Source organism: Triticum dicoccoides, chromosome 6A, assembly GCF_002162155.2.
Source record: "Triticum dicoccoides isolate Atlit2015 ecotype Zavitan chromosome 6A, WEW_v2.0, whole genome shotgun sequence".
NCBI classification, from domain to species: Eukaryota; Viridiplantae; Streptophyta; class Magnoliopsida; order Poales; family Poaceae; genus Triticum; species Triticum dicoccoides.
The window spans coordinates 336,576,150-336,597,227 of NC_041390.1; positions in this window are offsets into that span (position 1 = coordinate 336,576,150).

The window sequence follows — 21,078 nt, forward strand, 5'->3', positions numbered from 1 at the left end:
CCCACATGTTCCACGATGATCTCATCGGATGAACCACGATGTCAAGGACTTAATCAATCCCGTATTCAATTCCCTTTGTCTATCGGTATGTTACTTGCCCGAGATTCGATCGTCGGTATCCAATACCTTGTTCAATCTCGTTACCGGCAAGTCACTTTACTCGTTCCGTAACACATCATCCCGTGATCAACTCCTTGGTCACATTGCGCATATGATGATGTCCTACCGAGTGGGCCCAGAGATACCTCTCCGTTTACACGGAGTGACAAATCTCAGTCTCGATCCGCATAAAACAATAGATACTTTCGGAGATACCTGTAGTGCACCTTTATAGTCACCCAGTTACGTTGTGACGTTTGATACACCCAAAGCACTCCTACGGTATCCAGGAGTTACACGCTCTCATGGTCGAAGGAAGAGATACTTGACATTGGCAAAGCTCTAGCAAATGAACTACACGATCTTTTGTGCTAGTCTTAGGATTGGGTCTTGTCCATCACATCATTCTCCTAATGATGTGATCCCGTTATCAACGACATCCAATGTCCATAGCCAGGAAACCATAACTATCTGTTGATCACAACGAGCTAGTCAACTAGAGGCTCACTAGGGACATATTGTGGTCTATGTATTCACACGTGTATTACGATTTCCGGATAATACAGTTATAGCATGAATAAAAGACAATTATCATGAACAAGGAAATATAATAATAATACTTTTATTATTGCCTCTAGGGCATATTTCCAACAGTCTCCCACTTGCACTAGAGTCAATAATCTAGTTCACATCGCCATGTGATTAACACTCACAGGTCACATCGCCATGTGACTAATACCCAAGAGTTTACTAGAGTCAGTAGTCTAGTTCACATCACTATGTGATTAACACTCAATGAGTTTTATGTTTGATCATGTTGCTTGTGAGAGAGGTTTTAGTCAACGGGTCTGAACCTTTCAGATCCGTGTGTGCTTTACAAATCTCTATGTCATCTCCTAGATGCAGCTACCACGCTCTATTTGGAGCTATTCCAAACAACTGTTCTACTTGGAGCTATTCTAAATTATTGGTCCATTATATGTATCTGGTCTCTCTACTCAGAGCTATCCGGATAGGTGTCAAGCTTGCATCGTCGTAACCTTTACGACGAACTCTTTTACCACCTCCATAATCAAGAAAATTCCTTAGTCCACTAGTTACTAATGATAACTTTGACCGCTGTCCTGTGAGCCATTCTTGGATCACTCTTGTACCCCTTGACTGACTCATGGCAAGGCACACTTCAGGTGCGGTACACAGCATAGCATACTGAAGAGCCTACGTCTTAAGCATAGGGGACGACCTTCGTCCTTTCTCTCTATTCTGCCGTGGTCGAGCTTTAAGTCTTAACTTCGTACCTTACAACTCAGGCAAGAACTCCTTCTTTGAATGGTCCATCTTGAACACCTTCAAGATCATGTCAAGGTATGTGCTCATTTGAAAGTATTATTAAGCATTTTGATCTATCCTTATAGATCTTGATGCTCAATGTTCAAGTAGCTTAATCCATGCTTTCCATTGAAAAACACTTTCAAAATAACCCTATATGCTTTCCAGAAATTCTACGTCATTTCTGATCAACAATATGTCAACAACATATACTCATCAGAAATTCTATAGTGCTCCCACTCACTTCTTTGGAAATACAAGTTTCTCATAAACTTTGTACAAACCCAAAATTTTTGATCATCATCAAAGCATACATTCCAACTCCGAGATGCTCACTCCAGTCCTTAGAAGGATTGCTGGAGCTTTGCATACTTATTAGCATCTTTCGGGATTGACAAAACCTTCCGGTTGTATCACATACAACCTTTCCTCATTAAAATTGTCGAGGAAACAATGTTTTGACATCCTATCTGCAAGATTTCATAAATAATGCAGTAATCGCTAATATAATTCCAACAGACTCTTAGCATCGCTACGAGTGAGAAAATCTCATCGTAGTCAACTCCTTGAACTTGTCGGAAAACATCTTAACGACAAGTCGAGCTTTCTTAATGGTGACATTTACCATCATTGTCCGTCTTCCTTTTGAAATCCATCTGTACTCATTAGCCTTACGACCATCGAGCCGTTCTGCCAAAGTCTACACTTTGTTTTCATACATGGATCCTCTCTCGGATTTTATGGCCTCAAGCCATTTATCGGAATCCGGGCCCACCATCGCTTCTTCATAGCTCGTAGGTTCATTGTTGTCTAGCAACATGACCTTCAAGACAGGATTACGTACCACTCTGAAGTAGTACGCATCCTTGTCATCCTACGAGGTTTGGGAGTGACTTGATCCGAAGTTTCATGATCAATATCATAAGCTTCCACTTCAATTGGTGTAGGTGCCACAGGAACTACTCCCTGTGCCCTGTCACACACTAGTTGAAGAGACGGTTCAATAACCTCATCAAGTCTCCACCATCCTCCCACTCAATTCTTTTGAGAGAAACTTTTCCTCGAGAAAGGACCCGATTCTAGAAACAATCCATATTGCTTTCGGATCTGAATTAGGAGGTATACCCAACTGTTTTGGGTTTCCTATGAAGATGCATTTTATCCGCTTTGGGTTCGAGCTTATCAACCTGAAACTTTTTCATATAAGCGTCGCAGCCACAAACTTTTAAGAAACGACAACTTAGGTTTCTCTAAACCATAATTCATACGGTGTCATCTCATCGGAATTACGTGGTGCCCTATTTAAAGTGAATGTGGTTGTCTCTAATGCCTAACCCATGAACGATAGTGGTAATTCGATAAGAGACATCATGGTACGCACCATATCCAATAGGGTGCAACTATGATGTTCGGACACACCATCACATTATGGTGTTCCAGGCGGTATTAATTGCGAAACAATTTCCACAATGTCTTAATTGTGTGCCAAAACTCGTAACTTAGATATTCATCTCTATGATCATATCATAGACATTTTATCCTCTTGTCACAATGATCTGCTACTTCACTCTGAAATTACTTGAACCATTCAATAATTCAGACTTGTGTTTCATCAAGTAAATATACTCAACATTTACTCGAATCATCTGTGAAGTAAGAACATAATGATATTCACTGCATGCCTCAGCACTCATTCTACTGCACACATCAAAATGTGTTACTTCCAACAAGTTGCTATCTTCTTCCATCTTACTGAAATGAGGCTTTTCAGTCATCTTGCCCATGTGGTATGATTTGCATATCTCAAGTGATTCAAAATCAAGTGAGTCCGAACGATCCATTTGCATGGAGTTTCTTCATGCATATACACCAATAGACATGGTTCGCATGTCTCAAACTTTTCAAAAACGAGTGAGTCCAAAGATCCATCAACATGGAGCTTCTTCATGCGTTTTATACCATTATGACTTACATGGCAGTGCCACAAGTAAGTGGTACTATCATTACTATCTTATATCTTTTGGCATGAAAATGTGTATCACTACGACCGAGATTCAATAAACCATTCCTTTAGGTGCAAGACCATTGAAGGTATTATTCAAAAATAGAGTAACCATTATTCTCCTTAAATGAATAACCGTATTGCGATAGACATAATCCAATCATGTCTATGCTCAACGCAAACACCAATCTCGGTGGTAGAGGGAGCGTGCGATGCTTGATCATATCAACCTTGGAAACACTTCCAACATATATCGTCAGCTCACCTTTAGCTAGTCTCCTTTTATTCCGTAGCTTTTATTTCGAGTTACTAACACTTAGCAACCGAACCGGTATCCAATACCCTGGTGCTACTAGGAGTACTAGTAAAGTACACATTAACATAATGTATATCCAATATACTTCTATCGACCTTGCCAGCCTTCTCATCTACCAAGTATCTAGGGTAATGCTGCTCCAGTGGTTGTTCCCCTTATTACAGAAGCACTTAGTCTCGGGTTTGGGTTCAACCTTGGGTTTCTTCACTAGAGCAGCAGCTGAATTGCCGTTTCATGAAGTATCCCTTTGTTCCCTTGCCCTTCTTGAAACTAGTGGTTTCACCAACCATCAACAATTGATGCTCCTTCTTGATTTCTACTTTCGCGGTGTCAAACATCATGAATATTTCAAGGATCATCATATCTATCCCTGATATGTTATAGTTAATCACGAAGCTCTAGCAGCTTGATGGCAATGACTTTGGGGAAACATCACTATCTCATCTGGAGGATCAACTCCCACTCGATTCAAGTGATTGTTGTGCTCAGACAATCTGAGCACAAGCTCAACGATTTAGCTTTTCTCCCTTAGTTTGCAGGCTAAGAAAATCGTCGGAGGTCTTATACCTCTTGACGTGGGCACGAGCCTGAAATCCCAATTTTAGCCCTCGAAACATCTCATATGTTCCGCGACGTTTCGAAAACGTCTTTGGTGCCTCTACTTAAACCATTTAATTGAACTATCACGTAGTTATCAAAACGTGTATGTCCGATGTTCGCAACATCGACAAACGACGTTGGGGTTCAGCACACTGAGCGGTGCATTAAGGACATATGCTTTCTACTGATCGCATAATCGCTACTATCAACTTTCAACTATATTTTCTCTAGGAACATATCTAAACAGTGGAACTAAAGCGCGAGCTTACGACATAATTTGCAAAAGGTCTTTTGACTATTTCAGGATAATTAAGTTCATCTTATGAACTCCCACTTAGATAGACATCCCTCTGGTCATCTAAGTGATCACATGATCCGAGTCAACTAGGCCGTGTCCGATCATCACGTGAGACGGACTAGTCATCATCGGTGAACATCTTCATGTTGATCGTATCTACCATACGACTCATGCTCGACCTTTCGGTCTCCATGTTCCGAGGCCATGTCTGCACATGCTAGGCTCGTCAAGTTAACCCTAAGTGTTTTCGCTGTGTAAAACTGTCTTACACCCGTTGTATGTGAACGTAAGAATCCATCACACCCAATCATCACATGGTGCTTAGAAGCGACGAACCGTAGCAACGGTGCACAGTTAGGGGAGAACACTTCTTGAAATTTTGTAAGGGATCATCTTATTTACTACCGTCGTCCTAAGCAAACAAGATGCATAAACATGATAAACATCACATGCAATCAAATAGTGACATGATATGGCCAATATCATTTTTCTCCTTTTGATCTTCATCTTCGGGGCTCCATGATCATCATCGTCACCGGCACGACACCATGATCTCCATCATCATGATCTCCATCATCGTGTCTTCATGAAGTTGTCACGCCAACGACTACTTCTACTTCTATGACTAACGCGTTTAGCAATAAAGTAAAGTAGTTTACATGGCGTTCTTCAATGACACGCAGGTCATACAATAAATAAAGACAACTCCTATGGCTCCTGCCGGTTGTCATACTCATCGACATGCAAGTCGTGAATCCTATTACAAGAACATGATCAATCTCATACATCACATATCATTCATCACATTCTTCTTGGCCATATCACATCACATAGCATACCCTGCAAAAACAAGTTAGACGTCTTCTAATTGTTGTTGCATGTTTTACGTGGCTGCTATGGGTTTCTAGCAAGAACGTTTCTTACCTACGCAAGACCACAACGTGATATGCCAATTGCTATTTACCCTTCATAAGGACCCTTTTCATCGAATCCGTTCCGACTAAAGTGGGAGAGACTGGCACCCGCTAGCCACCTTATGCACCAAGTGCATGTCAATCGGTGGAACCTGTCTCACGTAAGAGTACGTGTAAGGTCGGTCCGGGCCGCTTCATCCCACAATACCGTCGAAACAAGATTGGACTAGTAACGGTAAGCATATTGAACAACATCAACGCCCACAACTACTTTGTGTTCTACTCGTGCAAATAATCTACGCAATAGACCTAGCTCATGATGCCACTGTTGGGGAACGTAGCAGAAATTCAAAATTTTCCTACGTGTCCCAAGATCTATCTATGGAGAGACCAGCAACGAGTAGAAAGAGAGTGCATCTACATACCCTTGTAGATCGCTAAGCGGAAGCGTTCAAGTGAACGGGGTTGATGGAGTCGTACTCGTCGTGATTCAAATCACCGATGATCCTAGTGCCGAACGGACGGCACCTCCGCGTTCAACACACGTACAGCCCGGTGACGTCTCCCACGCCTTGATCCAGCAAGGAGAGAGGGAGAGGTTGAGGAAGACTCCATCCAACAGCAGCACAACGGCGTGGTGGTGGTGGAGGAGCGTGGCAATCCAGCAGGGCTTCGCCAAGCACCATGGGAGAGGAGGAGTAGGGAGAGAGGTAGGGCTGTGCCAGAACTTCGTGTATAGCTCCCATGCGCCTCCCCACTATATATAAGGGTGGAGGGGCTGGTTTCTTGCCCTCCAAGTCCATTGGGGCGTTGGCCAAGGTGGGAGGAAAGAAATCTCATTATTTCCTTCCCCACCGATTGTTATCCCCCCTTTTTAGGGATCTTGATCTTATCCCTTCGGGATATGATCTTATTCCTTCTAAGGGGGGATCTTGGTGCGCCTTGACCAGGGGTGTGGGGCCTTGCCCCCACTACCCACGTCCATGTGGGTCCCCCCATGCAGGTGGGCCCCACTACGGAACCTTCTAGAACCTTCCCGGTACAATACCAAAAAATCCCGAACATTTTCCGGTGGCCAAAATAGGACTTCCCATATATAAATCTTTACCTTCGGACCATTCCGGAACTCCTCGTGACGTCCGGGATCTCATCCGGGACTCCGAACAACATTCGGTAACCACATACAAACTTCCTTTATAACCCTAGCGTCATCGAACCTTAAGTGTGTAGACCCTACGGGTTCGGGAGACATGTAGACATGACCGAGACGTTCTCCGGTCAATAACCAACAGCGGGATCTGGATACCCATGATGGCTCCCACATGTTCCACGATGATCTCATCGGATGAACCACGATGTCAAGGACTTAATCAATCCCGTATTCAATTCCCTTTGTCTATCGGTATGTTACTTGCCCGAGATTCGATCGTCGGTATCCAATACCTTGTTCAATCTCGTTACCGGCAAGTCACTTTACTCGTTCCGTAACACATCATCCCGTGATCAACTCCTTGGTCACATTGCGCATATGATGATGTCCTACCGAGTGGGCCTAGAGATACCTCCGTTTACACGGAGTGACAAATCCCAGTCTCGATCCGCATAAAACAATAGATACTTTCGGAGATACCTGTAGTGCACCTTTATAGTCACCCAGTTACGTTGGGACGTTTGATACACCCAAAGCACTCCTACGGTATCCAGGAGTTACACGCTCTCATGGTCGAAGGAAGAGATACTTGACATTGGCAAAGCTCTAGCAAATGAACTACACGATCTTTTGTGCTAGTCTTAGGATTGGGTCTTGTCCATCACATCATTCTCCTAATGATGTGATCCCGTTATCAACGACATCCAATGTCCATAGCCAGGAAACCATGACTATCTGTTGATCACAACGAGCTAGTCAACTAGAGGCTCACTAGGGACATATTGTGGTCTATGTATTCACACGTGTATTACGATTTCCGGATAATACAGTTATAGCATGAATAAAAGACAATTATCATGAACAAGGAAATATAATAATAATACTTTTATTATTGCCTCTAGGGCACATTTCCAACAGTCTCCCACTTGCACTAGAGTCAATAATCTAGTTCACATCGCCATGTGATTAAAACTCACAGGTCACATCGCCATGTGACTAATACCCAAGAGTTTACTAGAGTCAGTAGTCTAGTTCACATCACTATGTGATTAACACTCAATGAGTTTTATGTTTGATCATGTTGCTTGTGAGAGAGGTTTTAGTCAACGGGTCTGATCCTTTTAGATCCGTGTGTGCTTTACAAATCTCTATGTCATCTCCTAGGTGCAGCTACCACGCTCTATTTGGAGCTATTCCAAACAACTGTTCTACTTGGAGCTATTCTAAATTATTGCTCCATTATATGTATCCAGTCTCTCTACTCAGAGCTATCCGGATAGGTGTCAAGCTTGCATCGTCGTAACCTTTACGACGAACTCTTTTACCACCTCCATAATCGAGAAAATTCCTTAGTCCACTAGTTACTAAGGATAACTTTGACCGCTGTCCTGTGAGACATTCTTGGATCACTCTTGTACCCCTTGACTGACTCATGGCAAGGCACACTTCAGGTGCGGTACACAGCATAGCATACTGAAGAGCCTACGTCTTAAGCATAGGGGACGACCTTCGTCCTTTCTCTCTATTCTGCCGTGGTCGAGCTTTAAGTCTTAACTTCGTACCTTACAACTCAGGCAAGAACTCCTTCTTTGACTGGTCCATCTTGAACACCTTCAAGATCATGTCAAGGTATGTGCTCATTTGAAAGTATTATTAAGCATTTTGATCTATCCTTATAGATCTTGATGCTCAATGTTCAAGTAGCTTAATCCAGGCTTTCCATTGAAAAACACTTTCAAAATAACCCTATATGCTTTCCAGAAATTCTACGTCATTTCTGATCAACAATATGTCAACAACATATACTCATCAGAAATTCTATAGTGCTCCCACTCACTTCTTTGGAATTACAAGTTTCTCATAAACTTTGTACAAACCCAAAATTTTTGATCATCATCAAAGCATACATTCCAACTCCGAGATGCTCACTCCAGTCCTTAGAAGGATTGCTGGAGCTTTGCATACTTATTAGCATCTTTCAGGATTGAAAAAACCTTCCGGTTGTATCACATACAACCTTTCCTCATTAAAATCATCGAGGAAACAATGTTTTGACATCCTATCTGCAAGATTTCATAAATAATGCAGTAATCGCTAATATAATTCCAACAGACTCTTAGCATCGCTACGAGTGAGAAAATCTCATCGTAGTCAACTCCTTGAACTTGTCGGAAAACATCTTAACGACAAGTCGAGCTTTCTTAATGGTGACATTTACCATCATTGTCCGTCTTCCTTTTGAAATCCATCTGTACTCATTAGCCTTACGACCATCGAGCCGTTCTGCCAAAGTCTACACTTTGTTTTCATACATGGATCCTCTCTCGGATTTTATGGCCTCAAGCCATTTATCGGAATCCGGGCCCACCATCGCTTCTCCATAGCTCGTAGGTTCATTGTTGTCTAGCAACATGACCTTCAAGAAAGGATTACGTACCACTCTGAAGTAGTACGCATCCTTGTCATCCTACGAGGTTTGGGAGTGACTTGATCCGAAGTTTCATGATCAATATCATAAGCTTCCACTTCAATTGGTGTAGGTGCCACAGGAACAACTCCCTGTGCCCTGTCACACATTAGTTGAAGAGACGGTTCAATAACCTCATCAAGTCTCCACCATCCTCCCACTCAATTCTTTCGAGAGAAACTTTTCCTCGAGAAAGGACCCGATTCTAGAAACAATCCATATTGCTTTCGGATCTGAATTAGGAGGTATACCCAACTGTTTTGGGTTTCCTATGAAGATGCATTTTATCCGCTTTGGGTTCGAGCTTATCAACCTGAAACTTTTTCATATAAGCGTCGCAGCCCCAAACTTTTAAGAAACGACAACTTAGGTTTCTCTAAACCATAATTCATACGGTGTCATCTCATCGGAATTACGTGGTGCCCTATTTAAAGTGAATGTGGTTGTCTCTAATGCCTAACCCATGAACGATAGTGGTAATTCGATAAGAGACATCATGGTACGCACCATATCCAATAGGGTGCAACTATGATGTTCGGACACACCATCACATTATGGTGTTCCAGGTGGTATTAATTGTGAAACAATTTCCACAATGTCTTAATTGTGTGCCAAAACTCGTAACTCAGATATTCATCTCTATGATCATATCATAGACATTTTATCCTCTTGTCACAATGATCTGCTACTTCACTCTGAAATTACTTGAACCATTCAATAATTCAGACTTGTGTTTCATCAAGTAAATATACTCAACATTTACTCGAATCATCTGTGAAGTAAGAACATAATGATATTCACTGCATGCCTCAACACTCATTCGACTGCACACATCAAAATGTGTTACTTCCAACAAGTTGCTATCTTGTTCCATCTTACTGAAAATGAGGCTTTTCAGTCATCTTGCCCATGTGGTATGATTTGCATATCTCAAGTGATTCAAAATCAAGTGAGTCCGAACGATCCATTTGCATGGAGTTTCTTCATGCATATACACCAATAGACATGGTTCGCATGTCTCAAACTTTTCAAAAACGAGCGAGTCCAAAGATCCATCAACATGGAGCTTCTTCATGCGTTTTATACCATTATGACTTACATGGCAGTGCCACAAGTAAGTGGTACTATCATTACTATCTTATATCTTTTGGCATGAAAATGTGTACCACTACGACCGAGATTCAATAAACCATTCCTTTAGGTGCAAGACCATTGAAGGTATTATTCAAAAATAGAGTAACCATTATTCTCCTTAAATGAATAACCGTATTGCGATAGACATAATCCAATCATGTCTATGCTCAACGCAAACACCAATCTCGGTGGTAGAGGGAGCATGCGATGCTTGATCATATCAACCTTGGAAACACTTCCAACATATATCGTCAGCTCACCTTTAGCTAGTCTCCGTTTATTCCGTAGCTTTTATTTCGAGTTACTAACACTTAGCAACCGAACCGGTATCCAATACCCTGGTGCTACTAGGAGTACTAGTAAAGTACACATTAACATAATGTATATCCAATATACTTCTATCGACCTTGCCAGCCTTCTCATCTACCAAGTATCTAGGGTAATGCTGCTCCAGTGGTTGTTCCCCTTATTACAGAAGCACTTAGTCTCGGGTTTGGGTTCAGCCTTGGGTTTCTTCACTAGAGCAGCAGCTGAATTGCCGTTTCATGAAGTATCCCTTTGTTCCCTTGCCCTTCTTGAAACTAGTGGTTTCACCAACCATCAACAATTGATGCTCCTTCTTGATTTGTACTTTCGCGGTGTCAAACATCATGAATATTTCAAGGATCATCATATCTATCCCTGATATGTTATAGTTAATCACGAAGCTCTAGCGGCTTGGTGGCAATGACTTTGGGGAAACATCACTATCTCATCTGGAGGATCAACTCCCACTCGATTCAAGTGATTGTTGTGCTCAGACAATCTGAGCACAAGCTCAATGATTGAGCTTTTCTCCCTTAGTTTGCAGGCTAAGAAAATCGTCGGAGGTCTTATACCTCTTGACGTGGGCACGAGCCTGAAATCCCAATTTCAGCCCTCGAAACATCTCATATGTTCCGCGACGTTTCGAAAACGTCTTTGGTGCCTCTACTTAAACCATTTAATTGAACTATCACGTAGTTATCAAAACGTGTATGTCCGATGTTCGCAACATCGACAAACGACGTTGGGGTTCATCACACTGAGCGGTGCATTAAGGACATAAGCTTTCTACTGATCGCATAATCGCTACTATCAACTTTCAACTATATTTTCTCTAGGAACATATCTAAACAGTGGAACTAAAGCGCGAGCTTACGACATAATTTGCAAAAGGTCTTTTGACTATGTTCAGGATAATTAAGTTCATCTTATGAACTCCCACTTAGATAGACATCCCTCTGGTCATCTAAGTGATCACATGATCCGAGTCAACTAGGCCGTGTCCGATCATCACGTGAGACGGACTAGTCATCATCGGTGAACATCTTCATGTTGATCGTATCTACCATACGACTCATGCTCGACCTTTCGGTCTCCGTGTTCCGAGGCCATGTCTGCACATGCTAGGCTCGTCAAGTTAACCCTAAGTGTTTTCGCTGTGTAAAACTGTCTTACACCCGTTGTATGTGAACGTAAGAATCCATCACACCCAATCATCACGTGGTGCTTAGAAGCGACGAACTGTAGCAACGGTGCACAGTTAGGGGAGAACACTTCTTGAAATTGTTGTAAGGGATCATCTTATTTACTACCGTCGTTCTAAGCAAACAAGATGCATAAACATGATAAACATCACATGCAATCAAATAGAGTAGTGACATGATATGGCCAATATCATATAGCTCCTTTGATCTTCATCTTCGGGGCTCCATGATCATCTTGTCACCGGCATGACACCATGATCTCCATCATCATGATCTCCATCATCGTGTCTTCATGAAGTTGTCACGCCAACGACTACTTCTACTTCTATGACTAACGCGTTTAGCAATAAAGTAAAGTAGTTTACATGGCGTTCTTCAATGACACGCAGGTCATACAATAAATAAAGATAACTCCTATGGCTCCTGCCGGTTGTCATACTCATCGACATGCAAGTCGTGAATCCTATTACAAGAACATGATCAATCTCATACATCACATATCATTCATCACATTCTTCTTGGCCATATCACATCACATAGCATACCCTGCAAAAACAAGTTAGACGTCCTCTAATTGTTGTTGCATGTTTTACGTGGCTGCTATGGGTTTCTAGCAAGAACGTTTCTTACCTACGCAAGACCACAACGTGATATGCCAATTGCTATTTACCCTTCATAAGGACCCTTTTCATCGAATCCGTTCCGACTAAAGTGGGAGAGACTGGCACCCGCTAGCCACCTTATGCACCAAGTGCATGTCAATCGGTGGAACCTGTCTCACGTAAGAGTACGTGTAAGGTCGGTCCGGGCCGCTTCATCCCACAATACCGTCGAAACAAGATTGGACTAGTAACGGTAAGCATATTGAACAACATCAACGCCACAACTACTTTGTGTTCTACTCGTGCAAAGAATCTATGCAATAGACCTAGCTCATGATGCCACTGTTGGGGAACATAGCAGAAATTCAAAATTTTCCTACGTGTTACCAAGATCTATCTATGGAGAGACCAGCAACGAGTAGAAAGAGAATGCATCTACATACCCTTGTAGATCGCTAAGCGGAAGCGTTCAAGTGAACGGGGTTGATGGAGTCGTACTCGTCGTGATTCAAATCACCGATGATCCTAGTGTCGAACGGATGGCACCTCCGCGTTCAACACACGTATAGCCCGGTGACGTCTCCCACGCCTTGATCCAGCAAGGAGAGAGGGAGAGGTTGAGGAAGACTCCATCCAACAGCAGCACAACGGCGTGGTGGTGGTGGAGGAGCGTGGCAATCCAGCAGGGCTTCGCCAAGCACCATGGGAGAGGAGGAGTAGGAAGAGAGGTAGGGCTGTGCCAGAACTTCGTGTATAGCTCCCATGCGCCTCCCCACTATATATAGGGGTGGAGGGGCTGGTTTCTTGCCCTCCAAGTCCATTGGGGCGTTGGCCAAGGTGGGAGGAAAGAAATCTCATTATTTCCTTCCCCACCGATTGTTATCCCCCCTTTTTAGGGATCTTGATCTTATCCCTTCGGGATATGATCTTATTCCTTCTAAGGGGGGATCTTGGTGCGCCTTGACTAGGGGTGTGGGGCCTTGCCCCCACTACCCACGTCCATGTGGGTCCCCCCATGCAGGTGGGCCCCACTCCGGAACCTTCTAGAACCTTCCCGGTACAATACCGAAAAATCCCGAACATTTTCCGGTGGCCAAAATAGGACTTCCCATATATAAATCTTTACCTCCGGACCATTCCGGAACTCCTCGTGACGTCCGGGATCTCATCCGGGACTCCGAACAACATTCGGTAACCACATACAAACTTCCTTTATAACCCTAGCGTCATCGAACCTTAAGTGTGTAGACCCTACGGGTTTGGGAGACATGTAGACATGACCGAGACGTTCTCCGGTCAATAACCAACAGCGGGATCTGGATACCCATGATGGCTCCCACATGTTCCACGATGATCTCATCGGATGAACCACGATGTCAAGGACTTAATCAATCCCGTATTAAATTCCCTTTGTCTATCGGTATGTTACTTGCCGGAGATTCGATCGTCGGTATCCAATACCTTGTTCAATCTCGTTACCGGCAAGTCACTTTACTCGTTCCGTAACACATCATCCCGTGATCAACTCCTTGGTCACATTGCGCATATGATGATGTCCTACCGAGTGGGCCCAGAGATACCTCTCCGTTTACACGGAGTGACAAATCCCAGTCTCGATCCGCATAAAACAATAGATACTTTCGGAGATACCTGTAGTGCACCTTTATAGTCACCCAGTTACGTTGTGACGTTTGATACACCCAAAGCACTCCTACGGTATCCAGGAGTTACACGCTCTCATGGTCGAAGGAAGAGATACTTGACATTGGCAAAGCTCTAGCAAATGAACTACACGATCGTCTGTGCTAGTCTTAGGATTGGGTCTTGTCCATCACATCATTCTCCTAATGATGTGATCCCGTTATCAACGACATCCAATGTCCATAGCCAGGAAACCATGACTATCTGTTGATCACAACGAGCTAGTCAACTAGAGGCTCACTAGGGACATATTGTGGTCTATGTATTCACACGTGTATTACGATTTCCGGATAATACAGTTATAGCATGAATTAAAGACAATTATCATGAACAAGGAAATATAATAATAATACTTTTATTATTGCCTCTAGGGCATATTTCCAACAATGACAACTAGAACTGGATACTTAATAAAACACACCCTTCCAAGTGCCAGATACAACCGGCGATTGCTCTCTCACAGGCGACGAGGGGAGGATCATCAGTTAGGGTTATGCTATGCGATGCTACTTGGAGGACTTCAGTCTACTCTCTTCTACATGCTGCAAGATGGAGGTGGCCAGAAGCGTAGTCTTTGACAGGATTAGCTATCCCCCTCTTATTCTGGCTTTCTGCAGTTCAGTCCACCGATATGGTCCTTTACACTTTTACCCATGCATATGTAGTGTAGCTCCTTGCTTGCGAGTACTTTGGATGAGTACTCACGGTTGCTTTCTCCCTCTTTTCCCCCTATCCCTTCTACCTGGTTGTCGCAACCAGATGTTGCAGCCCAGGAGCCAGACGCCACCTTCGATGACGACTCCTACTACACCGGAGGTGCCTACTACTACGTGCTGCCCGCTGACGACGACCAGGAGTAGTTTAGGAGGATCCCAGGCAGGAGGCCTGCGCCTCTTTCGATCTGTATCCCCGTTTGTGCTAGCCTTCATAAGGCAAACTTGTTTAACTTATGTCTGTACTTAGATATTGTTGCTTCCGCTGACTCTTGTGCCTTCGAGCATTTGTATTCGAGCCTTCGAGGCCCCTGGCTTGTAATATAAAGCTTGTATTATTTTAATTGTGTCTAGAGTTGTGTTGTGATATCTTCCCGTGAGTTTCTGATCTTGGTCGTACACATTTGCGTGCATGATTACTATACGGTCAAATCGGGGGCGTCACAAGTTGGTATCAGAGCCGACTGCCTGTAGGAATCCCCCTTCCAAACTCCTTGGCCTAAGTTGAGTCTAGTCGATGAAAATTGTTTTACTAACATGGCTGTGTGGCCCATGGGCCCACGTCGCCATTGGGTGGTATTAGGATCTTTTATTCCTCGACCTATACTCTGGGACTCTGATCTCTCTTCTATTCGGGTTAAATGATTTTGCTAAAATCTAACTCTAGGTTCTCGTTACCACTTCCTACCGGAGAGTCCCTTCATTATAGATGATCGTCTGCTGCACCAGAAGATTCCAAAGATAATCTCCGATGTTGTGCCCACCGCCTTTGCAAATTCCCTACCAATGTTATATTATCATGGATAACTACATACACTTGTCCTTTCAATCCCATTGATCTTGTTATTACAAGATACCCCGAAAATTCTCCCTATTGTTCCGAGAATACTTTGTACCTACTTCATTGCAGTTCATTACCCACATGAACACCCCAACGGATAATTCCTCGCACTTACCGAGTATCTGCCCATCCCCAGTTGTTTATGTGTTTCACCAAGTTCTTCGAATTAATATTCGATATTCCAAAAATCCTTGGCAGCATATTGCTCTTGAAATTCTTGCTTGCTTGCGTTATGGTTAACCCCATAAGTATAGTAACCTTATTGGCAGCCTTTGTCACTAACATCTTGAGTACATTGATTCAATATGTTGCGAATGCTCGCAATCCTCAATCAGATCCTAGAGTTCATCCGTTCGGCTTAGACATTGTCTTAAACATGAGCTGGATCTCGACCAATCAAAATTTTGTCGATTTTACCCCTACGCTTACTCAACTTATCCATCATTAATCAGAGCATTTGCTTCTGATCCTTTGATTTGGAAATCTTAATTCCTTTGCCTTGATCTTTAAATTAGTCAGTTGTTTCTATAATCCAAAGCCCTTGCTTTGTTTTGTCCTCTGACCGTGTGCCGATGCTCACATCAGCTCCATTATGGACCGGCAGATCCTTTGTTGGAGTTTATCCAACAACGTCCTTCATATTCAATAACCTTGTGAGCCTTCCCTCAGATACATAATGCCTTTGGTAAATTGTATCCTTTGCTTTCTCAACCATGCTCAGCTTTCGAGCTGGTGGTATTTATTATTGGAGATTGTGGTATATATTTCCACGATATCCTGATGGGTTGAACCTATGCCTTCCTTAATATGTTTGAACCCGAAAGTTTTCACGAGTCATACACTCTGGTAATTTGCCAGATAAAATTTCAACACTACAACTTCCTCGAAGTGAGAAGTGAATGATAGGTTATGCATTGGAGATGTGGGAGTCGACCTTGAACTTTGTGTTCATGCCCATGAAAATGATGTAGACCGTCTCGGAAGCTTCTTGCAAAATGATTATCCAGACGTATGATTCTTTTGGTATTCTTGAAATTGATTCCTTACAGTTATGGTTCCAACCATACTGTCCTGATCTGATATATCTGATGGGAATTCATTCTAGTGCCTCGTCTAATTTTTGGCAAGGTTGAAGTATCTACTTCATATGTCAATGGCCCGGTTCTACTTCTATCATGTTCTACCTTCGAGTATTACCCGCTGGTATCTCGAGAACTATGTTACTTCCCGCGAGTCTTCATCTAGTATTGCTTCTCATCGATCTCAGATCCCCCCAGGTTCTGAGTTATTAGTCACTCGAGGACACCGATAAATGAATCGATTCCGCACTCTGATTCAATAACTCTAAGTAATTCTTGTTGCTTACGAGTTTAATAATCCTTCAAGTCATTCCTAGCCTTATCGGCTATATCATCATCGGCAAACTTTTAACTGTGCTACCTGGTCCTTCTTCCCGGAGCACAACTTTCGACGATGAGCTAAGGTTATGTCGATCATCCTTGTCTTATCGTTTCACCTCAAACGGCAAGCTTGATTCCTAGTTGGTGTTGTATCGGTAGTTCTAATAATCTTTTGCTGCAACAGTCCTTCTGCTTGAGTAGTCGCTGTTCGATTGCTTCTTTGTGGAGCCTCTCGACAAAATTGTCGTGATCATCATCAACATTTTGAGTTCTTCCAGGATATCAATCAAATTCACGATGGGAAATACCATCCTTGCCCCTCAATGATTGTGCTATTATCGACAACATTCTTGCCTTCCCCCAACACAAACTTATACATGCTATGGATGCAACTTGCAATCCAGCACGTATTATGATCTACCATTAAGTATTACCATCTTTTATGTCAAGAATTTTGTTAGAATTTCACCACCTCTTAAGAATTCTTGATATAGTAATACTTCCCATCATCTCCGTTCATATCTTGGTCCCCGTGTTGTTTCTAACCAGGATACAAGCCATTTAACTTTTATGTGTAGTTTCAAAAATTCTAACAACCCTATTGCTTGGAGTTAATGGTTGATAGCTTGATTCTTAGTCTATTGGTTAATGAATCACCATCCTAACATCGATCGGGCTACTTAGTCCATCCTTCCAGGTACACGTTTTGATCAATGTTTAATTGTGGATGTTCTCCTCGGGCATACATCATTATATCATTTGATCTGACAAATGTTATCTCCTTGTTCACATAATTGTGGAAATCCATCATTTTGGGGATCTCGATGAGTTGTCGCCAAGTCCACCAGCCACCTCCTCCTCATCTCCTTGGTTTAATGATGAACTCATGATTCGGGACTTGCTTCCATAGTTCATTTCCCGAGAATCTGGCAGCACCATCTCGTCAAATTGTGTTCCACCTTTCCTTCTCAGGCATCCTGAGTCTGAGTTATCCTGACACCAATCAGATCTGAATCTCGGACAGATATGATGGTTGGAACATATTTCCAAGAGTTATAACAATGGTCTTTATGTGACCCGGTAAGGTGTTGTCGTGCCTAGCACACCTGGCCGGAGGCCCTATTGTTATAGATTCCTTTTCAGCAAGGTTATCCATTCTTCCATTAGGAAACTGTAAGACTTATTCAATAAGTTGTTTTTGATGGATCCTTCGAATCCAAAGTTTGACCTTTGCTTGAAGAACATGTCAGCGCTATCTCGAAGCATGTCTATGGTACTCCGATTCTCAATAAGAACATTTGAAGCACCATGCTAAATGTTTCTTGTTGAAATTACCCAAACACCATTGTATGGGTAATGTCATGAAATTTCTCTCCACTTATCTAAAGGGTTTTCTACTTTATATCCTGTCTTGGATATCATCCTCTGCTTGACTTTAGGGAGGATATACCCCTGATATATGTGTTTAAACACATTTTCCTTTTTGTTATTTTGTTCAAACTTTCTTATAATCTACTTAACTGAGCAGTGGTAATTCCCTGCTTAGGTAAGCACCTCGTGTACAACTCTGTCAGTAAGAACCTATTACTATTGTTGATGAAATTCCGGTATCCACCGATGGACGAGAACTTTGCCTATTGGTCCGCCTCGTTCAACGAGCAGGAAAATGGTTCTCTTCGTCCCTCGACCTTGGTACCGACGTTGTTGCCGACATAATCGACAGGCTATCCTCTAACCAGCCTTGCTATTATAACCGTACAAGATGTCAGCGCCTTTCCTACTTTAAACCCACATGGTGGGCCCATAACCCACAGTTCCACAGGATCGAAACCTGACTCTCCTGTACAACCTTTTGTCAAAGTTATTCCTCGCGCTTGAATTCGTATGTAATTCACGGGCCACCTGCCTAGTGATCTATTATGGGATCAGACGCAATACTTGTTCCCATTGCTCTGAACCCCTTTCACACTTCATTTCAGGCAACGAACGATTGGCTATGCGCTTGAAACTTCAATTTTGCACCTTGTTAATTTGCTCTCGATATTTTGTTAAGTTTCAATTCGAGAGTTACTATCCGCCACCCTCCCTGATGTTCTCTACCAGATACGCGACCTTGTAGAGGTCAGTTCTTCCGAACATACCCCTTATCATTTTTCATAAGTACGATGGGACTCCTGATGAAAGGATGAAAAGACTTCATCATGATGACCTGAAGCAGAGAAATGAAGACATCAACGTAATGGATTGATCTCTTCGAGAAGAGCAACCAAGACCAAGAACACTCGCTGGAATTTCGTGTCCCGAAGCTTACCCCTTTACTCCGCCTCTTAAATCTCGGGATGAGATTTCTTGTAGTAGAGGAGAATTGTGACGCCCGGATAATCAAGCTACAGTAACCCTCTACTAACGATGCCATGTCACCTCCATTACGGTTACTAACCTCGCGTTAGCTCGAAACCAATTCAAATCCAAATTCAAAATCAAACAAATAATAGAAGTTTTCCAATCTTAAAACTAAAATGTTTGGAGAGAGCCAAATAATGCATAAGTAATATTGGTGAAGAAACCAACCTCTTTGAAAGTGTTTGATTCCTAAAGTAAATAAAATAGTAGCAAAACAATTAATCAAATGCTTTTTACAATTAATAAATTATTAAACTATTCTATCTAGTTGCCCAAACTTATGTGGCCGTAGTATAATTATTTAGACCAAATTAGGGACTACTTTTATAAGTCATAAATCTAAAATAAAAGTGAAACTAAAAGTAACAGAAAATAAATAAAAGAATAAAAACAGAAGACAAAACAAATACAAAAAAAAGAGAAAAGAAAACAGGACCCCCCCCACTGGGCCAAGTGGCCCAGCTGGCCTTAGCCGCTCGAACGGGCTGGCCCACCCCGGTCCACCTCCCCTACTAACTTCCCACCCCCGTAACCCTAACCCCCCCACTCGCCCCACTCCCTCTCCCCGTCCCGATCCGATCTGGATCGGTGACGAAACCCCACTCCCCACTCTCCTCGCTCCCCGATCCCCTTCTGGATCGGGGCAACAACCTCGGTGCCCGGCGCCCCGCTGCCTACCACGCCGTTCCCCCGTCGCCTGGCGCTCGCCGGACCCCGTCCGCGCCGTCCCGTCATCTCTTCCTCGCCCAAGGTCGCGCCCGAAGGCCACAGACACCGCGGCCACCGCCGCCCTACTTGGACCTCGCCGGACGCCATCGCCGGACTGCCTCCCCGTCATCCTCTTCGTCGCCTACTCGTCCCCGTCTTCCTCCTCAACAGCTCCAACGAGCCTCACCGCCCCTCGTCCCTGCAACGTGGGTGAGCCCCCGGGCTCCGGCCTCGCTCCTTTTATGCTTGTGCTGCGGCTATCGCCGCGCGCCGTCACCGTCGTGTCCTCCCCCACCCCGCCGTGGCTCGCACCACCAGCTACGCAGATGCCATGGCCGCCCGGCTCCCCCCTCCCGCTCCGGCTGCGCCACTTCGCACGAGGCCGTGCCCCGGCCAAGAAACCTGCACCTCCCGACCATGGTCCGCGTGCGCCACAACCGCGCCGGCCGCGTCGTCACTCCCCCTGCCGCCCGCTACCTCCCCCAACTGCGCCCGACGCTCCCTGTCCGCCCTGGCCGGCGCTCTCCTCCGCCCCGACCGGTGCCCGGGGCCAACCGGGGGATCACCCGCGCCCATTATCCCGTTACGGGGCGCCCATCAGTGGAGTGTGTCACTGACCACTGGGCCCGACCCCTTTTTAGAACGAAAAAGAAAAGAAGAAAAGGAATAAAATAAATAAATAATAATAAGATAATAATAATTAATTAGTTAATTAACTTAATTAATCTAGTTTAATTAATCCTGCTTAATTAAACCCTAATTAACATGTTAGTCTATGACAGGTGGGTCCCACTAGACCCACAGGCCAGGTTTGACTTTGGTCAGCTGGGCTTGACCTGCTGATGCCATGGTGATGTCATGCTGACATCACCTTTCACTGTTCTCGATAATTT